Raw genomic sequence first — 22,475 nt, forward strand, 5'->3', positions numbered from 1 at the left:
TATAATCTAATTGCATCATTTCTCCTTTTCCTTTCCTCCCTCCAAACCATCCTATGTACATTTTCTTGCTATTCTATTTTGACCATATTCTCTCCTCCCCAACATTCTCCAAGATTTTCCTCCTGTACCCAGCTTCCAGTTCTTGTTCTCTCTCTCTCTCTGTCTCTCTCTCCACTCCTCTCCCTTACCCTTCCCTCCCCTCCCCCCATCTCCTTTCCTGACCAGGAAAAAACAATAAAAAATCAAAAAAGTCAAACAAAGCTAAACAAAATGGAAAAAATCAATAAAGCAAAATATACCCAAAGAAAACAAAGAGCAAGCATGTACATGGGTGCATGAGTACACACACACAGACACACAGACACACACACACACACACACACACACAAACACACACACACACACAAACACACACACACACAACACACACACACACACACACACACACACACACACACACACACACCCAAACAAACATGGAGTTCATTTTCTGTTGCAGCTACTCCCAATAACATGCTATTTTAATTTTGCCTTTTTTCTTTACAAATAGAGTCTCACTAGATACCCCAACTTTTCTCAGACTCATAGTGATCCCACTGCATATGGGGATTGTAGGTGTGAATTACTTTGTCCAGCTATGTGATACTTACTTTGGGTCATTTTTTGTAAAGAAACAGGATGCCCCAACACACATATCTTAAAATTTTTCTTTAACTGTTCCCTTGTCCCCAATCAAAATAATTTCACTATAATCCAAATAGTAACACAGAAATAAAAGCCACTACCACTTGCCATAGTTAGCAGAACTAGCTGCAAACAAGTACATTTGGAATTGATATTTAATAACAGCATGCATTTAATAACAACATACCTGTTAATCTGGCATTGTAATTCAACAATGTAAAACACATAAAAGGGTAACAATATTGATTTTAGAATCAAGTAACTGATGTTGGCTCCTAGTATGGAAATATGGCTAAATCACCAAAATGCTCTAATCCACATTTTTTTTTTTAAATTTATAGCATGGGACTAATAAGTAGATCTACTTAAGGTGTAGAAGAAAAGAGAAGCAGCAACTTTTCATAACTCTAACATACTGTGGTGTTTCTTATGTTAATTATCTTACTATCAGAATCATCATGATGATTTGTTTTTTTTATTATAAACCAGAACAAAAGTATAAAATATGAATATCAATGTTTTGATAATAAGAAACTGATTTGACTGTTTTACTAGCATCATTTATTTATTCATTTTTATGAGTTGTCAGCTTTATGTGATGCTGCATGCATTCATCAAAATAACTCTTGACAACAAAAATAAATAATGTCTTCCTCAAGAACTAACACATAATAGAGACTGGAATGCTCTAGGAAACTAACACTTTTTTTTTTAGATCATGGAAGAAAATAGATTTCAGCTAAATACTTCTAGCAACGGAGTATCCTCTGACTTCAAATGTTATTATTGCATTCAGCAGCTTGAGGCCAATCAAGCATCCTTGAAAAACCAAATACTTGAAGTGGGAGGTGTTTGCTTCAAATTGTCATCATATTTATGTTGGAGTTTACAAAGGAATTCTAATGATAAACCATTGCATAGTGTTAGTTAACAGCTCTACTGATTAAACATCGACTCATAAGCCATAAAATTACAGTGAAACATAAATCAGAATGCAGGAAGTGCCTCTGTGAACTGATTGCACCTCAAGACTGATGAGATTCCACTTATTGTTTGGATTTTTCACTGAGAACAAAGCCACCTCCAATGCCGTTTATCAGTGTGGAGTATTTATGTTAGATCTGCTTTGGCCTCATATTTACCCCAATTACATTCGTTTCCTAAGGAAATTAAATGCATCATAAAGCATTTCTAACATGCATGCTAAAATATCTGAGCTTTTGGAGCCTCCTTCAGGGTCACGCTTTACTGGACGATCAAAATTCTTTATTATAAAATAACCTTGGTGGTATGTGGTTAAATATTATTCCCATCAAACAATAGCTTCTAAAAAAAACCCACACATTTATACTAAGTCCTAAGAAAAGCCTACCTAGATTTTCAAGATCTGCTATCTAAGTATTCTGATCACACTATCCTAATGCAAAGGTGGAAAAAAATGGATTCTTATTTTGTTCTTACCATCCTTTTAGATCATGTGTGTCCATTTACAAAATTTTTAGTTTCATGTGTAGTTTTCCTCCCACTTTCTTACCAGTGATATACTGTTTATAGATAGGGAGTCTAGTACATATGCTGAAGCATCATAGAACTTATTTGTGTTATATTCATGGGGACTTTTTCTTTCATCGGGCCTTTGTTCCCTCTTGTCTGATGGAAGAACTTCCATTGGATTGCTCTGCCCAACATCTTGTTTCTTTCCATGCCATCCTTGACTTCTGCCAGAGAGAGGACTCTAAAGCATATATTGGAATTCTGATCTTGCTTTTGCCAAAAACATTTTAGTGATTTCAAATCACATTGTGATACATGTGATCCTACCTACCCTCCTAACTATCAACTCTGCCCCAAAGTGCCCATCACATTTGGCACATAGAATGCCTAAAGCAGTACCTGACACGGAGCAGAAATTATATAAGGTTATCACTATTATTTTGTTATTGCTGCTTCAGTCAATCTTTGTGATATCTCCATCCCTGACATCTGCAGCCTTACAAACAAACGTGAGAAGGCAGACATGGTGATATGATCATAACCATTGAGTAATCCTCGAGCATCTCATCACTGAGATTCATGATTATTCTCCATTCAGTTTTGTGCCTGGTCATCCTAGATGAAATATAAATACTTCTTTATATATGAAATTCACTATTCTTAAATATGTACACTATATTAATGCACATAAAGGCAGATATTTGATTTGCTTACTTAAATTCTGCAATTGTAACAAAAGGACCTGCCATTCATTTGGTGCTTGCTACATACTTGAATAATGATTTTTGTGATGTGGAGGTAAGGATGCAAACTCTGGTCTATTAAAACAGCAAGGCACTTATAACTTCCTTCTTTCGAATGACATTATTGATGTGATTTCTCAGGCAGCTAGAAGGAAACCCAACGCCCAAGTCTCCCTTTTTTTAGGGCTAACAGAATAGTAGCAGCAAGCCCCAGTTAGCCATCAACGGGGCAAGATTTTCTATTTTCTAGTAGAGATTGTGTTGGCTTATAGAAATTACAAGAAAACCTTCTCAACACAAACTAGCTTTCCATCATGAAAGAGCTAAATCATATAGCAAGCAACTACAGTGAATAGATTTGTCCTACCTGCTAGTCCCCACCAGCTGGTAAACTACCCATGCAATTAAGAGCTGGTTTTCTGAAATTTTATATTCACTTTTTATTTCCTCTTTTATAAGTAAGCCTCTTAATTTTTCATTGATTTCCATTTCACTGAGAAGAGCAGTTGTCCAGAAATAACCCATGAGTTGCATTATCTCATTTAATGACGGTAAACTTGAAGTTCAACAACCAGCAGACAACTAAAAGTGAAACTTCAAATTACCTTTGTAGTGGGCATAAGCTTTTGCCACCTCCTGTGAATCCACCTGCTTATGTTCCTGGACAGAGGTTAGGAATAATTCCAGACACCATTCTGGATTTCATGAACAAAGCTGATGTTTCTGTAGATCAATCTATTGCTCAGCCCCTCACAATTCTAGGCTAAAAATCCTGTCTCAGATCTTCAGAGTTCGACCTCTGATTATATAGCCCCCAAGTCAAGAAAAACAACCTTTTTATTATATCAGTAAAAGCATATTTGATTTCAATGTCTGAATTCTCCTCTCCATAGCTAACAGAGGATACAGTGAGCTTGCATCAGTAGACCTTTGATCATAAGTGCCTTTCAGGGAAGAGATAAGATCCAAATGTAAAGAAAAGGGTTAAGATTAAGAAGATTAAAAAAATCAGATATTAACAAGTTTTCTTCAGGTGCATCAGGGCACACCTTGGATATCCTCACAGATGGGGAATTAGAAGCTGATGAACAAACTACAGAACAATAGACTGTGTTCAGATTTTCATCGGAACAAAGCAGACACCATCTTTCAAAGAGAAAACAAATAATCACAAAAAAAGAGTTCCCAAGATGATGTGCTCAGTGGCAGCATGCTGAAATTTACTAATTTGCAAGCCTTTTTCTGTTTTTTTTCTTTCTCTCTGTCTCTATCTCGCTGTCTCTGTCTCTCTCTGTCTCTCTGTCTCACTCTCTCTCTGTCTTTCTCTCACCTGCTTGTCTGTTTCCTTTCTAGTCTTTTCTTTCTTAAAAAAAATTCCCTTTTATTGAAAATAGATGCTTTTCTCATGCAATATATCCTGATTAGTTTCCCTCCCTATTCCTCCCCAACCCCACCTCCTCTCCCATTGGATCCACTCCCTTTTGGACTCATTAGAAAAGAGCAGGCTTCTAAGAGATAACAACCAAATCTAACAAAATAAAATATAATAAGATAAAACAAAAGCCATTACATAGAAGCTGAACAAAGTAAACCAACAGAAGGAAAAGAGCCCAAGAGAAGGCACAAGACACACTCAGGATTCCCATAAAAACACTAAACTGAAAACTAAATATATATGCAGAGGGCCTGACGCACACCCATTCGGGCCCTGAGCTTACTGCTTCACTCTCTTGGAGTTCATATGAGCTTTGCTCAGTTTATTTAGAGGGACTTGTTCTCCTGCTGCCCTCCATCACATCTGGCTCTTACACTCTTTCTGCCTTTTCTTCTGTGGGTGAACTCTGAATTATGGACTTTGTTTGACTGAGAAGTCCCACGGTAGAGCTGTGTGTTCAAAGTCTCTCTCTCTCCCTCCCTCCCTTCCTTCCTTCCCTCCCTCCCTCTCTCCCTCCCTCCCTACCTCTCTGTCTCTGTCCCTTTCTGTCTCTCTCTGTGTCTCTCTCTCTGTCTCTGTCTCTCTTTCTCTTCATATTGTATAGCTATGGGTCTCTGTATTTATTCTCAAGAGGAAGCTTCTCTGATTATGGCTGAATAAGGCACTGATCTATGAGTTGATTGACTTGCTCACAATTTAGTTTCATGTCTCAAAGAGTTACTCTTTAAATCTATTTTACATTGGTTTCTTGTAAGACTCCAAAATAGTCCTGTAAAGGTCTAATAACTTCTATTTCTTTCACTACTGTAAGCTATTTGCTGTAAAGAATAAAATGAATAAAATTTACATTAAGCTTAAAGAAATAATTTTCCATTTGTTGATTTTTGAATAAGTAAATAGGAGTCAACTAAATTGGCTAGAATAGGATGGTAATGATATTAAAATTGTGAGCTTTATTCCCATATGAAGAAATCGTATTTGAAAGAAAACTATTCAAAGACCATAATTTGGATTCCCAATGAAATTCTTAGGAAATACAACGCATATCAGATTTGAGAAATGTGAAGAAAACCAAGCTTCAATTTGTAACCGAGAGAAAACAAGTATAATTAAAAAAAATTAAAACATGTAGCTCATCAACAGGCTGATAACTGCATCATCTTCTATGAAGACGCTCATCATCATGTAAATAGGCACTTATGAGAGCATGGACCTGGCTCATTCTTTAACTCCACACCACTGGAAGTCTCTTAGAATCCATGGGAACAGGAGCTGGCAAATATAAAGAGTAATTTAGTAATGGCCTCCTGCTAGAACAATTACTAAGAATTATTCTCTAAGTACCGTAAATGTTCTCTCAAACTGAATAATACCAACTTGAAAAGTATTTATATCTATATAAGCTATGTATAAACAGATAAACAATGAAACTTAATGTAGTTTAGCCTTTTCCCTTTCCAATCTGAACAAATCTATATGGATAACATTATACTTATATTTCATATCTTCTACATATTAACTAGTCATTAATATATTAAAAGTAAAACTTAAAAAGTACAACTTCATTTTAGAATTATTGAAAATATGATTTGACTATTTGTGTTTTCAAACTTTAAACAAATAATATAGTTTTTTAAACAAATTGCAGGGTTATTGTGAACAATTTGGAAAATATATAATAGAACACATTAAATGAAGATATGAAATATTCATTATCCCTACCATTAAACATAACCAGATATTTTTACTTTCTTTCTGTTTTTTAATAGAAGCCAATTTATTAAAATGAAAACTAGAATGAACATAGCATAGAAAAAATTATAGTCTACATGCTTCCTTTCCATAATTGTTTTCTAATAGTTGTTATGCAGAGTGCCACTTTAATAACTGCAGAATGTTTTGACTTGTTTCCACTATTAGAAGTAATGCTACTGTGGATGTTTGGCTACAAATCTGCTCAAATTTTTATCATTTCTTTAGTTAGGACTGAGCATGTTAGTTTAAAAGTTTTAAATAAAGCCTGTATCACAAATTGCCGAATTTCTTCTCTTTTTAGTGAAACCACCTCAAATTATCCCACCACTATCATCATACAAGAGTTCTTAATTCTCATTTTAAAACTTAAGCACTTCAAGTTTATTCAGTTCCTAGAACTTGTTTGCCACAGTTTACACCTTTCTATGCAGATTTATATAAAATGCCTAAGTTTTTCTATAAATACTATATACAAAATATAAAATTTTCTATATTTTATCTCCATAAGACAAAAGTCAGGCAGCATTATTTTCAGAGATCTATTTCAGTCATTAAAGAGTAATACAATCTAGTAAATTAATGAATAAAGACATATAGCAAATTAAAGTATTTATTTTTGTGTCATTCAAACTATAAAATTATTCAAATATTGTCTAAAATATATTAAAAATTATTATATTAACTATTATACCAATGAAGTCCCTATTATGATGTCCTTTATGATATTTTTAGAAAGGAAATAAAAACCTAACTTCATGATATAGACTTGAGGTGTTCTTCATAAAACATTAATTAACTATTGAGTCACTAAATACTCAGATAATGGAAGACTGGGTCTGAGAAACCTGTTGGGATTTTTTTGAGATGACAAAATGAATATAGACATTTATGTCCAGAGTTGCTCGTTATATGATCCACATGTTTCTCTCAGCTTTCTTCTTTACTTTTTGTTTTTTACATTTATTACTCTTTTTCCAGTCAAGTATATCATATTTGACTCAAATACTTAAATAGAAAGGTTGTTAGATTTTCCAGAAAGTTCTTGAATTTTCCATTCCCAAATCGTAAGCTAACTATAAAGATTTTTGTTCTATTGGATCAAGATTTTGCTTCCTAAAAGATGTATTTAACTAGACAGAAGATATCCCCAGAAAGATGTTATATTGAAGCTTTTCTTTTTATTACATTGCTAAAATCATTTCTAATCAGTACTTTCTGTTTCTTTAATATGGAAATAAACTGAAATTTGCTTGATTATTGGAATACTTTATTATTTTGAAGTGTGTGTGTGTGTGTGTGTGTGTGTGTGTGTGTGTGTGTGTGCGTGCGTGGTGGGGTATATGCATGTGAGTACATGTACCTGGGTTGACCAGCTTCCACATATCACATTTGGGATTTATTCTTACTTTGGTTTGAATCACTAAATTATATTTTATTTACTTATTTATTGTGTTGTGTGTGTGTGTGTGAGAGAGAGAGAGAGACAGAGAGACAGAGACAGACAGAGACACACAAACACACAGACACACAGACAGACACACAGACTGCCTGACTAGGGGCACTCATGCATGTGCATAGCAGAAAACAGCTTGTAGGAATTGCTTTCCTCTTCTGTCTGTGGGTCTCAGGGATCACACTCCATTTTCTGTGACCCCATACCTGGTAGGGGGCACCTCACTGAGCCCCTTGCCAAACACTTAAACCACTACTTAGCAGCTAGTTCAACTGTCCTAAGACGAACCAAACAATACTGTAATGTTATCTCTATGAGGAAAACTTCTAATACTTTCCATTTGTAAAACTGTGTTTCCTTCCATTTATATCCTATAGGAATTACTTCTAGGACATAAAGGATATTAAAACTTAAAGAGGTATGACAACAAACAAATCACTTAGCGTCTCTGTGTCTCACTTTCTCATGTATGACATGTCCTCATTGAAAGATGCTGACGTGAATGGAACAACCTGGCTTATACACATGTTTTGTTAATTCTTGTCTTCAAGTCCATGGAATAGTGGTAGTATGTGTTTTTTTTTTTTTTTAAAGGCAACTGTATTCTATTTTGCTGGAAATAAGAGACTATATATTAGAACACTTTTTGTTGTTGTGTGGTTTTGTTGGTTTTCTAAGCAGGAATCTTACATTTCTCAGAATTCCTAGTGGTTCTTCTTTGTTTTCAGTGCTGTGTTTGACTGTGATCTGCTTTACACCTCTTGTCCTCTTAGGAGCAAAACTGTTCTAAGGGTTGTCTAACATTGTCTAAAATCCCTGCCGGCCAACACCTTCTCTATACTCCCTGCCACCATTCTTTATATCTTTTATTTTTATTGCTTTTTTCCTACTATTACAGTGAAACTTCTGTACTCAGTGTTTCTGGTAGCTTCTGACCTTTGGGAGCATGTGTCTTTTATTACTTTTCATCTTACTTGACCTGACTACCATCTTCCCCACATTGGTCACATGATCATCACTGAAGGCACTCTTCATTTGCCCAGCCCACCACCCCCGCTCCTGCTCTTCCTTCTGTGTCTCTAACAGAATCCTCTCAGGTGTTTTATCACTAACACCACCACCACCATGACTAAAGCTTAAAGCCTACAACCAATATTCTCTTTTGAGCTGATTTCCTTTTTAAAAATCTTGAAATACTAACTATGCAGGGACAACCTCCAAGTTATTATTTCCACCTCACATCTGATAATCCAGCTGTGTTCTTCACAATTACTCCCTTGTTATCTCCAATAGGACATCTGATGGGATTCTCAAATCCAACATCCAAAACTTGATATCTCCCCAGAAAAGCACCACCAGAAGCTTTATCACATTGATGGCAAATTTATCTTTCCAATCATTCAGACCAAAGTGCTTAGAATCTTCCCTGTCTCTTTGCTTTTTTATAATGGATCAAGTCTTATTGGTTAAGTCTTGAAATATACTGCAGAACTCAGCCACTTCTCAGTGCTTTTTGTTGTATCTATTCCCAGCACATCTTAATATCACTCCTGTTCAAGCTTCTACCATCTCTTACCTGAGTTCTTTCTGTAGCTTACAGTGTGTCTTCCTCGCCTCTCCCCTACATCCAGTCTTCCTTTCAAGCAACAACTGAAGCAAAGTGGTTGCAGCATAGTTCTCTGCTATCAGCTTCCTAGCTGAAAACCTCACTATGTTTTTGAAAACTATCTAATATCATTATTCTAGCCCATGGTACTTTCTTGATCAAGCCTCTGTTTACTTCTCTGTATGAATCTCCATGTGATGATGACACTTTGCTATCACAAGAAAATTCATATGATCTCTGGGACACTGACCTTAGCTTGAACTGTCTTCCTTTAGATATTTGTAGAATTGCTCCCTCATTCTGTGGCAGATTTTGCTCAAATGTTTCCTAACTTGCTACTATCAACTGGCACTAACTAAAACGAATCTCACAGGTCCTGCTGTTTTTTACCCAAGTTACTTTCGTTTACTACACTTGTATTCCTTTTCATTGTGATGATAAAAATTTCCAAAGACAGGAAGTGAAGGGAGGGGATTTATTTTAGTTCACAGGTTGTAATGTGAATGAGATGTTCCCCCACCTCCAACAACCCGGTTCAGGTATTTGAATACTTGGTCCCCAGTTTGTAGCTGTTTGAGAATACTTAGGAGGTGTAACCTTGGTGAAGGAAGTATATGGAGAGGGGGCAGGTATAGGCTTTGAGACTCACGTTGATTTGAGCTCCCTTTCTCTGTTCCCTGCTTTGGTTTGAGATGTGAACTTTTAACTGCTGCTTCAGCCACCCTGTCTTATCTGCCTCTTGCCTCGATTACCCACTGTGATGATGATGGACTCATATCCCGTCAGAACCACAAACTCCAAATAAACCCTTTATTCTATGAGTTGCCTTGGCCATGCATTTTATTTCAGTAATAGAAAAGTTAGTAAGACATGGTTCAAAATACAGTTTGTCTTAGCGGAGAAGTAATGGCACCAGGATCTTGAAGCAGCCAGTCACATTACTCCTGCAAACACAAGAGAGCAATGAATGCATGCTGCAGCTCAGGTCCCTTTCTGGGCTTATGTAGTAGACAGGATACTAGCCATGGAATAACCTCATCCACAATGGGTGTGTCTTCCCATCTCAAATAATGCTATCAAGATAACCCTCCAGAGCCATGTCCACAGACCCATCTGCCAGGAAGTTCTAGATTTTGTCAAATTGGCAATAGTAACAATCACACTTTTTTCCTACACTCCACCAACAATAGAATGTAATTTCATGAAAGTATATTCTTTCCATAACAGTTCCCAGCTCTAGATCTTTAACACCTCATGGAGAGTATGTGGTCCTTTTAAAAATGTATATACAATGTACCATATATAATTGTTACTTGAATAAAGCCTTAAGCTTCTTGTGTACTAAATGGGACAGAATGACTCATGTTCCATGAATTTGGTATTTGTTTTAGCAAGGCCATGAAATGGCTATTAAAAATGCAAGAATTAAGCACAGAAGAGAATCCAATACCATGTTCGAGCCAGCTACCACTCTAGACTGCCTTAGACTCCAGCAGCAGTCTGTCTTCATTAAATGTTTGTCTGTCCTTTATTACGCTTTCAGCCTTTCACACCCTTTATGGAAACGTTGCTCCAATGTTTAATTTTTCTTGCAATTGAACACATTAAAAAAAATGGTTAAATCAGATTTGGCCGCAAGATTTTAAACTCTTTTCTTTTGTCGAATTGAGAAAATAAAGAATTCTGCATCCAGACTGTTATCTGCATGCCCACTGTCAGCATGAGCAGTAATCCTAATTAACTATTATAGAATGAATTGCACGTGGACAGGAAAGGAAATTCTTCCAGCCATCTCAAGCATCAGATGGCTTTAACCAGGAGAAGTTTTGAAAATCAATTTAATTAATCCCGTTTAGTTGTAAGTGCTCTTTCATTTTCCACCAAAACACAGACACCACAGCTCACAGAGCAAGTGAGAGGCACCAGCTCTGAAACTTGATCTCAAGATCCTTGTGTCAGTGCAGTGACAAGCCCATCTCAATGAGAAGTTCTTAACTATTCTTCTTCACTGGGTTACTGGAGATACTTGACATAAACGTGGAATAGGTTGGGAAGGTGTGGCAGAGGAAACAGAAAGGACCCCAAAGAGAAGTGAAGATGGTGTCTGAAATCGTCAGTGTTGGATCCATTGAAGAAGATCACACTTGTAGCAGTCTTTTTTCTAAGTTACTCCAGAGTAACTCAGGTGCTCAAGGTAGGAAAATGGACCTGCAGGGGTCATGGTGTGACTCTGTGGTGACAACATTATTAAAGCTGGTCAAAAAGGCTTACCTCAGTAATTTTTGTTTTAAATGGTACAAAGCTTAATTCTTATCGCAAAAATAATATATAAATGTCAATATAAAAAGTAAAAGCATGAGTTTTAAAAAGTGAGCAAGTTAACATTGTTATGACTATCTAGACTGAATATTTACATTTTGCACTTCATCCTTTTCTTTCTTCTATGCATATTTAACATATTCATGAAAGTATAGTGTTAGCTATACTTTATAATTAATTAATATGACTGTGTATGCCCATTCTTTAGAGAAAGCTTTTGAACTCAGATAACTAATTTTCTGTTAAGAGTCATTGAGTCTGTGTTAATAAAGAATACTGGCATATAGCCTGTTTTGTAATGTCTCTCTTGTCAGACACACAGTATCATGGTGCTGGGTCTATTTACAAATGCTAAAACTAGACCTCAGGATTACCACATTAAGTGGTCATTGTTTAGACTCCTTTACAGCTTCAACAGTTCCTTGAGTACTTTTTCTTACTATATAAACTTTTTCTGTGTATATCCATTTTCCTCCTCCTGGAGCACAGCCTTGAAAAGTTCTCAAAGTGTGGTCTTTTCCTGATAGTCCTCTTCATTTTCCTTTCTCTTAGAAATCTCTCTCCTTTTCTGGTCGTGCAGCTAGGTGTATGATGTAAAATTATTCAAAATTAATGTTTTCTTCTTGGTATTTTGAAGATGATACACTACTGTCTTCCTTTTTTTATTAAGAGATTTTCTATTCCTTTTTCATATCAACCACAGATTCCCCAGTCCTTCCTCCTCCCACCCCCAGCCTTCCCACCCAACCCACCCCCCATTCCCACCTCATCCAAGGCAAGGTCTCCCATGGGGAGTCAGCAGAGCCCAGTATACTAGGTTGAGGTAGGTCCAGGCCCCTCCTCCCTGCACTAAGGCTGCACAAAGTATCTCACCATAGGCACCAGGCTCCAAAAAGCCAGCTCATGCACTAGGGATGGGTCCTGATCCCACTGCCTGGAGGCCCCCTTAACAGTTCAAGCCAAACAACTGTCTCCCTTGTCCAGATGGCCTACTCCAGTACCATAGGGGCTCCTCAGTTATTGGTCTACAGTTCATGTGTCTCCACTAGTTTGGCTAGTTGTCTCTGTTAAGTTCTACTTTTCTTTCATTTCTTGGTCATTCTCCTTTTTTATGACTGATACCGATTATCTTCTTTGTCTGAGGTTTTTTTTTTTTCTCACTGCTTTAAGTTATGTGTATTCTTTTTATATACATTATGTTCAAGGTCTCTAGCTCTGTAAGAGCATGGTGTTCATCATTCTTTTTAGCCTCATCTCTGAGGAATCTTTCTTCTTTTGTCCTTTCTCTTACCTTCTGATATTCTGGTTAGAAGTAGGTTGGAATTCTACATTCTACTCTCCACATCTCTTAATTCCTCTTCATATTTTGGCTTTTATTTACTCTTTCTTGAATATCAATAATTTCTATAGATCTTTAGTTCAATTACTGCTTTACAAAATGGGTTGTGTTGATGGGAAAGACATGAAGGAAAATCAGTGAAACTTTGTGTAATTTGTCATTCTATGTCCCAACATGAGGATAATGGACTAAACCTCTGAAACTGTAAATCACCTCCATTAGATGTTTTCCTTTATAAGAGTTGTCGTGGTCATGGTGCCTCTTCACAGGAATAGAAACCATAACTAAGACAGAAATATATGTGTGGGCAAGCATTTTAATGGACAAAAAAAAAATACATAGACTATTAGAACATCAAAAAACATCATATGCTACAAATTTAGAAGTAACAAGTGGCATCCAGAAGTTATGAGTACATTTCATGTTATGGGGATTAAAAGGAATGACTCAAAAAATCCTGATAGGAATGGACAAAACTACAAACCACCAGGAGGATCTTTAATCTTTCTTTCAGGTAACCAAAGAACACAACCATGCAAAGAAAATAGTATGTGTGCAGCTTTTCATACTGGAGGATGTTAGGTTGCCACTAAATTGGGTAATTATAGGTAAGTTTGTGAAGAATTTATCAGGGTTACCATTCCTACAATTTCAGTAATCAAATGTGGACTGGTAAATAGAAAGGAGGAGGAAATGACTACTTATTAAGCATTTGTGATGTTATGCCTAATGATAGCCTTTAGATGTCGGGATGTTGAACATCAGGGAAAATCAAGTTCTGCCACCTGACAGAGATAATGTGATGCTTGGATTAGGTACTGTCAAGATAGCACATTTTACATGGGAAGAGACAGCATAGTCCCCTGAATTTGTTCAGTCTGAAAAGAAGGCAAAACACCAACAAAAGGTTGATAGAAAACGCAGTGATATTAACAGGCATTTGAGGTCATGCCTGGAGTTTGCTATGGCACTGCCTAATAGGAATAAAAGACTTGCATTAATTGTGTCTGCAAAGTAATTAGGCTCCAGTGTTTTTCTTTCATATAAAAAGCAAGCTCCAGATTCTGACTGTATTATTTCTGTTGAACAACTCTTGCTATTTAGGACACGATAATAAGAACATTTAATAGTCAAACTGTATGTTACACATAATTAGTGGTATACAAGGTCAAAAGGTTCACCTTCAAAATTGTCTTACTCAACAAAATATGTTCAGTACAATAAGATACTAAATTCATATTAGAAATCCAATCTCCTACATGTTAGTTGAACCAAAGAAAAGAACAAAGGAAATTGAAAGAAGGGATGATTAGGAAAGTGTGGGACAGAAGAAGGAAGTAAAGAGTTTTATAGTAATAATTTAAAAATCTTTTATATTTACTTTGATTTTCATTGGATATATTCATTGTGCAGACTGCATGTTACATCAGGACCATCTCACAAAGTATTTACTTTCCCAACATCCTTCTACCTTTTTTCTCCTCCCGCCTTTCATGTTAATACCCTTTGTTTCCCTAGAGAATTTCACTTGTGCTTACATCTCATATGTACGTAGGTGATTTCATGTATTTATATTGACAGGTGTCATTAAAAAGGCCTGGTAAGTTTTTATAATGTAGAGAGTTAAAAATTTTGTTTCTCCTTAAATAAAAATAAAAACAATAAATACACAGAGTCCCACCATCCCACTCATCACATCTTCATCCTGAATGTTTCTTGGTGTATCCCACGGCTACCCCCTTGTCTTACTCATTATACCATGGAATCGTAATTAAAGCAACTCTTGTGTTAGAGATTCAAATGTAGTTTTCTGTTGAAAGGAGAGAGAAGAGAAAGGAACGTGTACAAAGGAAACAAAAAGATGGGCTTCCTGTTTGGTGGGAGCACGGTGTCAGCCATTGTCTGGCAGCCTGGGGCAGCCCCAGGGCGCTGACTATCTGTCTGCAGGGACGGAGGAAAGCACCATGGCAGTGTTGAAGAGTCAGCTGAAGAAGATGATGTCTAAGTACAAATACGGAGGTCTAACTATCCATCAAACTCTCAGTGTCATGGCTATGTACAAAGATCTCAAACCTGTATTGAATTTGTATATCATTAATGATGGCAGTTCCAGGGAGCTGGTGAATCTCACTGGAACAATTCCTGTGTGTTACAGAGGTAATACATATAATATTGCAATATGCCTGTGGCTGCAAGACACATACCCATATAATCCCCCTATCTGTTTTGTTAAGCCTACTAGTTCAATGACTATTAAAACAGGAAAGTGTGTGGATGCAAATGGGAAAATCTACCTACCTTATCTACATGACTGGAAACATCCATGGTCAGAGTTGCTGGAGCTTATTCAGATCATGACTGTGATATTTGGAGAGGAGCCCCCAGTGTTCTTCCCTCCCACTGTTTCTGCATCCTACTGACCATACACAGCAACTGGGCCACCAAATACCTCTTACATGCCAGGCATGCTGAGTGGAATTTCCGCATATCCATCTAGATACCCTCCCAATCCCAGAGCTTATTCTGACTGTCCTTACCCACCTGCTGGCCCATACCCTGCAACAACATGCTCCCAGTGCCCTTCCTAGCCTCCTGTGACCATTGTTGGTCCCAGCAGAGACAGCACAATCAGTGAGGACACCATTTGAGCATCTCTCATCTCAGCAGTCAGTGGCAAACTGTGATGGCTCATGAAGGAAGAAATGCTCAGGCAGCACTCAATGCCTTGAAACGAACAGAGGAAGATCTGAAAAAGGGCCACCAGAAACTGGAAGAGATGGTTACCCGCTTAGATCAAGAAGTAGCTGAAGTTGATAAAAAAAAAACAAACAAACATAGAACTTTTGAAAAAAACGGGTGAAGAACTGAGTTCTGCTCTTGAGAAAATGGAAAATCAATCAGAAAAACAATGCCATTGATGAAGTTATCATTCCCAAAGCCCCACTATATAAACAGATTCTAAATCTGTATGCAGAGGAAAATACAATAGAAGACACTATCTTTCACCTGGGAGAAGCCTTGAGGCGGGGACTAATAGATATGGATGTGTTCCTAAAGCATGTCTGCCTCCTGTCCTGTAAACAGTGCCAGCCAAGGGCACTTGTGCAAAAGCATGAAAGACCACGGGTCTTAGTGACCTCTACTGACTTCTGGTCTCAGCTGGTGACTGACCTCTTCGTAAAGCCTTCTTTTCATCTTTTCCTTTCTCTCATCAGTAGAACTCAGAATAAGTTATTGCAATTTCTCATTCGAGTGTTAAATATTTTGAATCAGTAATATATTTTCTGTTTCCTTTGGGTAAAGACTGGCTTTTATTAATGCACTTTCTATCCTCTGTAAGCTTTCTGTGCAGTGTTGGGACTGACTGAACTAAATAAAATTTGTTGCAAAAAAAGAGAAAGAAACAGAGAAGATATCTGGTCCATTTTATACAGGATTTATGCTTCAAACAATTACAGGTGAGATAGTCATTCCATAGAAGGGGAAAACCTGGACCTCTCTAATCTGTGGCTACAGTTGTAGGGACAGGAAGAACCTCCTGCCAGGTGTGGAGGAACAACTGGGAACTGGCCCAGGAAAAATGAGGAGGAAATAGAAATTTTATCTGCTTTTCACTTCAAAATCCTGAAAAATATATTTCGAGCAGTAAGCAATAGATCTGTTTACTTCTTGGCTGACTTGAGTTTCTGACAGTGTCCTTGATTGTCAGTGTCCTCGTTGTCCCAGATTCCTGACTCAAGTAACTCTGCTATCTGGGATGCTGATTAAGAAGACAGCCAAGAATGTTGCACATGCAGTATACGGCTGAAAGGGTAAGAGGAAGGTCATTCTGTGAATGGTCAATATAGAAAGATTTAAAACCTAGCCAGACAACAGTTAAGTACTCTTCCTTCAGTTCCTCCTTTCAGAATTCTGTAATGGAAAAATGATCTACCCAATGGCTGAAGCTAACTCCTGTTCTCTCTTACCAAGCTTCTCTCTCCCCCAATCAACAAATTTTCTCAACTCAGCCTCAAAACTTTTCTGACTTTTCTCTCTGGTCATCTGAACTGTTTCTTACTTTATTATTGTGATCTGAAGTAATAAAAAAAATCTTTGCCCTCCAAAGTAATTTTCAGCCATCCTGCCCTAAATTCTTGGGTGCTGCACTGAAGTCAACTATAGACCTCTTCAGGTTATCACTATGAATGTTTCCCTGACCACGTTTTATTTATTTCGATATACTAAGATGTATACTGTATTTTATACTAAAAAAATCCAAAGGAAAGATTTTAAAATTATTTTTTAAGATATTTCAATTCACTGGATATAACCTGAAAAATCCCCTTCTTGAAGACTATCTTTTATAAAACCAGAAAGTATATGTAAGCTTGCAAGGGAGGTGAGTAATCAATAATCCTATCCAGCTGTGATACCTATGAACTATTGCAATGACCAGAATGGCAAGATAGCCCTTAAACAACAGCTGTCTATTAGAAATTAAGGAGCTTTCACTGACTAGGAGCTAAATTATACCTCTTAATATAAATGTACTCAACTACTGGGACTAGTGAGATCACGTTATCTTATAACAAAACATACTACTATCACTTTACTATACCAACATAATTTCTAACTGCATTCTAGAATGTATCTTTATGCCCACAAACAAGTATAGCTTTCACTCCTCAAAAAACTTCTGTACAGCAAACAGACCATTACAGAAAACCACAACTGGTCCTGATGCAGAGAGCAATAGATCACGTGGAGCTCAGCCCCAATGGATACATCTACAAAACAGCTGCTGCATCTAAGGTTCAAGGAACATGGGAGTAGAGTGAGGCAAAAAATATTTTAAGTGCCAAAAGACTAGAGAGTCTGCTGTGAGATGACAGAGTAGCTACGTCCATGATACCTCAACAACATAGCTGCCTAAACAACACCTAAACAATGATAATATCATTATACACACTTATGTGGAAAGGAGGAAGTCTCACAAGGTTTCCACTCTAGACAAAGAGCTACAAGCAACTCATGACTTCTAAGAGATGGAGCCTCCCCAGAGATGAGCCCCTTAACTGGTCATTCCATACAAAGTGGTCAACTCTGAAATAATATACAGAAAGCTGTAGTGGGTAGCCATTCCAGCTTTGACCTGGAAGTTCCAACCCCCATTGAGGCTTCAGTAAAAGTCATGCCTACAAGGCGGGGCTGAGAGAGGATGCTGAAGACCTGAGATCCGGATGTGTGGGCTCTTTTGGTTCCTGGACTCTGGATGCTGGAGGTAGACCGAGCAGAGTTCTCCAGAGAACACCACCAGACTGTGCCACACTTTTCCCAGACCCTGTTACCTATCCCTTCACTTGTAAGTTACCCCACAAAATAAACCTCCCTTTTAACTAAGTGGAGTGGCCTTAATAATTTCACCAATAGAGAGCAACATTTAATAGACTCATCAGGTTTATTTATATATTTATACACACATACACACATATCAAAAAGAGGCCATCCTTTTGAAAGAGAGGAAGGAGAGCATGGGAGGGGTTGGAGAAAAGGGGCCCTTGAGTGGTTACAGGGAGGGGGACCATGAAACGGGAGAGTGACATATTTTAATGAAAATTTTGATAAGAATTCTAAATTAAGTTATATTTTCCTCAGTAAATAGCACCTGTAAAAACACACAAATATATGTACATAAACAAACAAATATATATGTACATACTTAAAATTTGTGTCAGTATAAGTACATGTGTACATGTGTCAGCATACACATGTATATTATACATAAATTCTTTGAGTCATCTTCATTGAGACATTGGACAACTAAGATTATTCCCTAAGCTCATCAAAATGAAAAAAACATTCAGCGTCTCCATCTCTCCCCCAACTCAGCCATCCCAATCCCTCATGTTTGAGTCCCTCATTCCCTCCTCTCTACCCCTTCTCCTCACCCCCAGTTTACCCAGGAGATCTTAACTATTTCCTCTTCTCAGGGCAATCCATGTGTACCTCTTAGGGTCCTTTTTGTTACGTGGTTGCTCTAGGGCTGTGAATTACAGCCTGATTATACTTTGCTTTACATCTACTATCAACTTATGAGTGAGTACATACCATATTTGTCTTTCTGGGTCTGGGTTACCTCATTCAGGATGAATTTTTGCTAGTTCTATCCATTTACCTATTCCCTATGGTGGGATGCCTTTCTCAGTCTTGATGCAGGTGGGAGGAGCTTGGTCCTGCCTCAACTTGATATGCCATACTTTGTTGACTCCCATGGGAGGCCTTACCCTTTCAGAAGAGTAGATTGGGGTGGGGGTAGAAAGGAGATGGGGGGAGGGAATGGGAGGAGAGGAGGGAGAGGAAACTGTGGTTAGTAGGTAAAATAAATTTTAAAAAATTAATAATAATTAAAAATGAAAAACATTCTGAATGTTGACAGTGGGTTAAAATAAAGAAGAGCACATGAAGGGAGTTAGTGGAGGAACTGGACAGGAAAGATTGCTCAGCATTAAGAGCACTGACTACTCTTCCAGAGGCGTCTGAATTCCCAGTATCCACATAAAATCTTGTAACAGTCTGAAACGCCAGTCCCAGTAGATCTGAAGCCCTCCCCTTGCCTCTGTGGGCACTGAATGCATGTGGTGCACAGATATGGGCAGGATGCGCAAAAGAAACACCCATGCTTATAAAATTTAAAAATAATATTTAAATAAATAAGTGAAAATTTTAAAAACATGACTGTACCAGGCTTTTTCTTTTGAGCCACCGACCAGCTCACCAGTGATGATGTAGAGACTTCTTATTAGTTATGAATGTTCGGCCTTATGTTAGTTTTTATTTTAATCTATTTATCTATGTTTTCCCTCAGGGCTTTTTTTCTTTCTTTCTATTTATCTTACTTTCCTGCTGTCTCTATGCCTGTCTGTCTGGCCGCTGCCTGGTTTCTGGCTCTGTGTGTCTTCCTCTCTTTCTCCTAGCTCTCTTCATTCCCCTCTTCTCTCTGGAGCCTAGATTTCTCCTCCTACTTATTCTCTCTACCTGCCAGCCCCACCCATCCCTCTCCTGCCTGAATATTGGCCATTCAGCTTTTTATTAGACCAATCAGGTGCCTTAGGCAGGCAAGGTAAATGAGCAATACATCTTTTCATAACTAAACCAATGCAGTATAAACTAATGTAGCACACCTTTACACAGTTAAAGTAATATTCTGCACCATAAAATAATGTAACACATTTTTGCCCAGTTAAAATAATATTCCACAGCAGACAGTTTCAGTTAATCTTTGAGTAAACCTAAATAGTACAGAGGACTTTAAGTGAATCAGAGGAAATGGTGGATATGATATAACTTGAAAACAAAATTTAGTAGGAAATTTGAGATATTTAAAGTTTATGTGTATTTTGAGTACACACACACACACACACACACACACACACACACACACACACACCAAAGCCCTGCTTCCAGAGTGCTGACAAGCCAGGCAGTTGGACTGAAATATGTGAAGGAAAGGATAAAACCACTAAAAAAATTGAAACTAGAGAGATGGATGGTTAGCATTATTTCTTCTGTCCTTCCTCCCCTGGTTCTAGAAATTGAATAGTAATATACTCCTTCACTGAAGCCAAGGCATAACTGCTCTTAATGTACTTTATAAAATGTCGTTAATATATAGAGTCCATTTGTACCTCAATGTCTATGTGAAAGATGCTTCTTGAGTCAAAAATGATTGTCCTGTTACTACTTTAAAAATGCAAAGAAAACAGATCTAATTATGCTTTGTTTGTAATAGTCAATATATCAATGTTAAAAATAAAAATAATCAATACACTGTTTAATTGTTAAGAACACTTTGTGAAAGATTACTGATGAATGAATGCATGTGAAGGAAAGCAAGAAAAGCAGGCTAACCTTTCTGAGCTCGTGTGTGAGCTATGGCAGCAACGACTTTGTTTCCCCAATAGTATGAGAATGATTAGAAGCCTCAAAATGTGCTCTGGTGATCATAATCATTTACTTTTCCGTAAAAACGTTTGAACTAGAGCAGAGTTAGCTCAATCAAAGAAACTAACTCTACAATTCCATAGAAAATAGACAAATAAGGTCTTCAATGTCAAAGACATCTAAAACCACAAATATTTATCACTTCCCAGAGGGTTAAATATGCATATATGTGTACCTTTAATGTACATATACATATGTGTACAAAAGTTAGACAGAAATAATTTAATCATGAATCTGCCCAGAACAATGCATCACTTCACATGGCAAGGTTGCTTCCTGTTAATATAGTGGTACATACTTTGAACCTCATACTGATATGATGTTTGGTCCTAATAAATTTTGGAGAAGACAAAATACTGCCGATTATTCTTTGACATTACAGTCTAAACCGTAGGTCGCACTTGGAATAGAATTACTGTAAAATCACTTGCACAGCTATACCCGTTGCCCTTCCAATGTCACTCTGTTTATAGCTAACATAAACTATAGCTTTCATTCAAACTTTACAGCCTTATTTTGAGATTACTAGAAGATAAGATGAAGTAAATATAATTTGGTTTATACAAAATATTAATGAGAACAAGACATAAACAGGTATGATTTTAATTTGAATTAAATTTAATTGAAACAGCTTCCTTGAATGCCAGTAATTATTTTCAGTTTTCTAAGCCTCAGGTAATAAATCCATAATGAATTTCTTTTTCTTCAACAATTAAAATGCATCACTGTTCTCTACAGGAGAAAGAGCATGTTGTATATGATTCTGATTATATTTATTAAGAACACATCCATTAATCAAATTAGCCTGGAGTAATTCATAAAATGGTCATTTCTCAGTCTTGTGCTTGAGAAGTGATCTTTTCTTCTCACAAAGTAACTGCTGTTCCATGACTCCATCTCTGAGTGACCCAGTCCCCAGAACTGTGTCAGTAAGAGAATTCTGCCTGGGATTGACGGTACCCATGTTTTCTCAATTCATACAACTCATGAGCCCCCAGAAAAATACATCATCTGTTTGTACTTGAAACGTGGTTCCCAGCAGCAACCCTGTGCATTGGGAGCTTGGTGGAGACCTGAAGATCTCAGGCCCCAAATCCGGAGCTACTGAGTCAACACTTTCATTCTCCTGAGGTTGGAAGATGACCCACAGGGCAGTTAATATGTCAGAAATTGTCCTCTGCATGGCAACCAGATACTTGTAAACTCTGTCTGGTAATACTCATGCTTGTTGGTTTTCCTTGTAAGTATTAAAAACTGTATCATGCTTCTTCAGTCCAATATGCCCTAAAACAAGCTGGTTACTTTCTGTTAATTCTCAGCTATGCCAAGCAGTGTGACTGGACTTATTTGTTTTTTATTGATGTTTTTGTTTATCTTATGCCATTGGCTATATCAGAGAGGTAAAAATGTTTTGCCTTTCATGGGCTTTTTAAAAAGTACCATTAAGTCTAATTTTATATTTTTATCTCACTCCCTGAAATTTAATTCTAGAGAATGAAATTATTTTCTCTATTAAGTCTTGATAAAGAGGAGCTCAGGATACTGGGAATTTTAAGGTGACCTCATTCAAACAAGACTGCCAACCAAATTGCAATATTGATGTCAATATTAACTAACCCAAATGATCACTTTGGCTTACAGAATCATCAAAACAATCCAAAATA

At 37.2% G+C, this 22,475-nt stretch overlaps 1 protein-coding gene and 1 pseudogene across 4 annotated transcripts in view; both read left to right on the plus strand.

Annotated features, from left to right (window-relative positions):
* B3galt1 (beta-1,3-galactosyltransferase 1) overlaps nucleotides 1–22,475 on the plus strand; it is a 577,829-nt gene that overhangs the window by 221,980 nt on the left and 333,374 nt on the right. The window lies entirely within an intron of this gene.
* On the plus strand, nucleotides 12,639–18,005 carry LOC114701814 (annotated as a pseudogene).

The sequence above is a fragment of the Peromyscus leucopus genome, chromosome 4 (genome assembly GCF_004664715.2).
Source record: "Peromyscus leucopus breed LL Stock chromosome 4, UCI_PerLeu_2.1, whole genome shotgun sequence".
In the NCBI taxonomy this organism is placed as follows: Eukaryota; Metazoa; Chordata; class Mammalia; order Rodentia; family Cricetidae; genus Peromyscus; species Peromyscus leucopus.